We start from the raw sequence: 5,147 nt of genomic DNA, 5'->3' as shown, positions 1-5,147 counted from the left end.
TGCCATTAAAAATGGGAGTGGCACTAGAAAAAGACGTATTTGGTTCCATTACAAAGAGGTCGACAAACTGATAAGTGCCAAAATATTCATATTTTAGCCCTTAATTTACACTTTTTAATTTCTTAGTCTTGTTATGTTGTGCTATTTTATTTTCCTTTTATGTTTTCTGTGTTTTTGTAGGTCATGGAAGAAAAGAAAGCGTTTCTGACAAAACTTCCAAGCTTAAACGGCAAATTGGGAAGACCTAGAAAATATGGTTAAGCTTAACCAATTATAATAGAGGACCTATATGATGTGGTTAAGTTTAATCAAATAAAGGAAAGAATTAAATCGGAATTTCTCTAATTGGAGTCAAAATCGGATTGGATTCAAATTTGGATTCTACGAATGTCTCTGTATTTTCACCATAACTTTCAGCTCAAGTATCCGATTGAAGAGATTCCAATGGCATTAGAAAGCTAACTCAAAAGTATACAAATCATTGTGAAATAGTATTGCCCCAATTCGGACTTCTGCTATGCCAAAATCGTTCTGCAATAAAAGAAAGCAAATCTGGACAAATCCTATTCCGATTTGAACTAGGATTACTTCCTAATTGGACTAGGAGGCTAGACTCCGAATTTTTCAGGATTACTAGGGCTTCTAGGACTCTCCTAAGGCCTATAAATAGACCTCTAAGCCTCACAATTTAATACACAATTGAGGAGACACAATTCCATACAACTTTGGAGAGGGGAATTTGGAGGCTACTTCTAGGAGAGGTATTCGGTTCTTTCTTTTCCCTTTATTTTAATTATGCGTAACTAACTACTTTAGTTGGGCTAGATTGAAGCCTAAATTATGTTTCTTTAATATTTCAATATTGGGGCCTTTGTGATAGTCATATCGTGATGCTTAACTTGATTAATTCATGTTTTATCGAATTCCTCATATGTGTGTAATTAGCCATTATATGCATGTGGTATGGATTAGTTATTTAAGTCAATTTGGATGATCAAGTCCTGGGCTTAATAGAGTGACAAAAGAATCTCCTCAAGGGTTCTTGGGTTAATCAACATGGAAAACGATAAGTGCCAAATATTGCATATTTGGACCCCTTTATTTACATTAGTTAATCCTTTAGTTGTGTCGTTATTTAATGTTTTGTGTTAGTTTTGTGTTTTTAGTGTTTTGTAGGTCGTTGAAGAAAAACTACAGCTTTAAAGGGAAAAATGCAAAGTTTGAAAGAAAGTATACTTTGAGAAGACATAGATGATGTGATTAAGTCTAACCAAATCCAAGAAAAATGTTAAATCAGATTAAATTGGATAAAAGATCATATTGGATAAGATTTCTGATCGGATTCAAATTCAGATTCTGTATACGTCTCAGTATTTTGACCGTAACGTTTCGTTCAAATATCAGATTGAAGTGATTCAAGCGGCATTGGAAATATAATTCAAAATACTACAATTTGTTGTGAAATAGGCTTTTCCTAATTCTGACAGCTACTATGCCAAAATCGCCCCGCAATTAAAGGACACAAATCTGGACGAATCCTATTCCGATTTCTGACTTCTATTTTGACTGGGAGACAGACCTCCAAATTATTTAGGTTTAATAAGGTTTTTAGGACTTTCCTAAGCCTATAAATAGACTTCTTTGCATTCAAGAAAAGATACACAATCCTAGAGAGCAAAATTCTACAGTTTTTCTCTTCTTTTGTTTAGTTTTTCTTTAGGTTTAGGTTTAGGTTTAGATTTTATTTTTATGTGGAGCTAAATTCCCAACTAAGGTTGGGGATGAAGCCTCACCGATGAAGAACGACATCACTTTTATGTAAGTCTTTATTTATCCGATTTTATTGAGTTTTATATTTCAATTGTTTTACTTCTAATCAATGTGTGGAGTGATTCTTGGATATCTCTTGTGATTCAATGATACATGTGATGATTTGAGATAATTTCATATGATTGATTGCTTAGTTTTTAACTCATAAAAATTGGATATCCCTTGTGATTTGGTCAATGAATGGATACATGGGATGGTTTTGATTAATTCTTTGAAGCATAGTAAAACATACATAAGATTTAAATTGTGAGAACTTCGGATAAATATTGATGAACATGGAGTATGTTGTTATGATTCAGTGAGTGTGGATTCCTAAACCTTAGTCTTTACCTTTTGTTTTATTTTATTTAGTTTATGTTTATCCTTTAATTTTCAAAACTCAAAATTCAAACTTTTTTTGGAACTAGGTTAGGGTAAAATTAGTTTAGATATATGTTGTTCTTTCAAAAGTACAATTCTCTGTGGGTTCGACCTCGCACTTGCAATCCATTAAACTACAATTGATTCGTGCACTTGCGAGTTAAATAAATTTGCACAACAAAAGAAATTCACACCGGGTTCTTGGGTTAATCAACATGGGGAACCGGGAGTAGACACCCATGTCCTAGGCCTCATGTGTTTGTCGATTTCCACATAATTATGCTTTCTTAAAGAACAACTTAGTAGATGCCCATGTTAAATCCTTTAAAAAAGAAAAGAATTAGAGTAGACACTCATGCCTAATTTGTTGCTCAGGGAAATCAATAGCCTAAAGAGTAGACACCCATGCCCTTAGGTTGACAAATATTAGATATACATAACATGATTAAAGCATTGGCATATTGATATATTATTTGAATATAATTAGTGGTGGATATCAAAGCCCTACCTTTTTATCATTATCAAATCAAAATTCAATCTGTTTTGTTTTACATTTGAAATTTATTTTAAGCAAATTTAGCAATCCTCGTGGGAATGACCCCATACTTGCACCTTATACTACTATGTTGACCTCATGCACTTACGGGTAAAACGTACAATTATTTGCCCATTAATTTAGGTAGATATTTGTAATAACAATTCGTTCTCAATTGATTAGCATGCCAACTCACAGTAGTAATGGAATGTTTTGTTGTGATACGTATGAGGGTAGTAACGTGTCTGAATTTCCTTCAGGAGATTAGTTAGCAATCAGAGGAAATTTTTAAATGCAGTCAAGAGGTAAGTGAATTTACTATCCCTTCCAAAAAAATTATCATGTCATGCTCTTTATGAAATTTTGTTTCAAATTGTAAATGATCATTTTGTTTATATTATGGAATTATGTTGCTTGCATGACAAGTTTGAGAAAAAGAAACTTTGTGAAAATAATGATGTTTATAAGAAATTTTGAGAAAATGATGATAAACTCTCCTACGTGTTGCCCTAAGATATACCTTAAGAAGTACAAAGAAAGTACAAGAAATGAGAAAAAAGTGTTATAAAATGAGGACACATGTAGAGAGGAGAGTATTTTTCGCCCCAAGAGAAGCAAGCGAGAAACTAGGTACCGATGCTAAGGATTGAGGCGCAACCGTTGAAAGAGGCTCTACCAGAAGGTGGTTCCATCATTTTTTACCATGCTGAGTGCATCTAGAGTTAATCAACTGGCCAAGGGGATGGGGCTATGGCCACAGTATCTCATCCCAGGTCGCAAGGGCCGCACAACCCTAGTATACAGGGGTAACACTATACATGGGCCCTAGTATGAGATAAAGACTATCAACAATTTTATTGATGATAATATATTTTATATGCTTTCCGATCTTTCTGAAAATTTTAAAATATACTGAGAACATATGTAGTTATGAGTTCCAGTTTTCAAAACGGGACAAGGAGTAAAACTACTTATGGTTGTGGATTTCACTTACTAGGCCCCCTTTGGGCTCATCAGTATTATTTCTTGTTTCAGGTGGTAATCAGGTTGCATTAGGAGGCTGGAATGGGGGTCGGGCGTATTTAGGAATTTCATGTGATTTCATATTAGTCAACTTAATAAGTGCATTGGCACGATTGTTATTTCAGAGATTGATTGATTTATTTTAATAAGGAACACTATTATCGTTTGTGAGACATATTTTTGTTAAAGAGGAATATTTCAGTTTATTTTTAAATGACGTTATTTTCTAAACTCTAATGCATTTATTTTATACTAGTCTTATATAGTTGACAAACCTTATGGATTTTTGCGAATAAGAAAAAAAAAAGGATTAACAAACCTAACCCTAACGAGCTGGGGATGTAACAACTTGAAACAACCCAGGGAAAAGCGCTAGCCACATCTGCACTATCACCCTAAAAGGACTAATCAATTTAGAGCTTCCCTATAATTCATTAAAAAACCTAGTTTCATATAGTAACTAGGCAATGTGGGACTTAGCACCCATGACTATCTTTATAAACCACCCACTCTATGTGAGCTACTTCTCTACTTCCCAATATGGGACCGGGATGTTATAGCTGGTGTGCTTAAGCCTAAGTGCTGGGACGCTTGAGCGCAAGTGCACTCGAGCCCAAATGCTGTGTGCTCGATCCCAGGCCTTCAAGATGCTCCCAAAATGTGCTTTTGTCGTAATTTTCAATGGAATTCATGCATCTTTCATTTAAAGCCATGAAAAACAAAAACAAAACAATATTAAACAAATAACAATGCTAAAGAATTAACATATGCGAGTAATAGGGCTTGAATGTGCAACATTCAGCGCTTATCATACCCCCAAAGTTACATATTGCTAGACCCTTAGCATTACAAAACAGAAAATAAATTGAGAAACAAAAAATAAACTGAAAAAACAAAAGATAAATCGTTCTTTTGTGAGATGTACGATTGCATTTAGCGCATGCAACAAGCCTTTTAAGCCCTTAGGCATCCCACAAACATTATCATCATTATGTCATTCAAAAGGATAAAGCATCACATAAATAATGATTCTCATTCATTGGTAAGCTTAAAAAGATAAACTCCATCTTCAAAATTTCAATAAATTACAAGTCAAATCATTTACAAATAGCAGATTGAGACACAGCATGCTTAAATTAGTGCAAGGTGAACTAACACACAATCATGGGGATTCAAAATAATTCTAATATAAAAGAATCAACATCTTAGAATTTATTAGACTTCCTAACATATGAAACAACCAAGGTGCTAAAAACTTGTTGTGCCAAATACCCACCTAAATTAATAAGCGAATGCTTGGTGCGTTTTAACTCGCAAGTGCACAAGATCAAAGGATAGTATAGTGTGGCAAATACGAGATCATGCCCATGAGGATTGGTAAATTGTGATTAAAATTAAT

The sequence above is a fragment of the Corylus avellana genome, chromosome ca8 (genome assembly GCF_901000735.1).
Source record: "Corylus avellana chromosome ca8, CavTom2PMs-1.0".
In the NCBI taxonomy this organism is placed as follows: domain Eukaryota; kingdom Viridiplantae; phylum Streptophyta; class Magnoliopsida; order Fagales; family Betulaceae; genus Corylus; species Corylus avellana.
The sequence above is the reverse complement of the archived record's forward strand: the minus strand, read 5'-3'. Positions refer to the sequence as shown.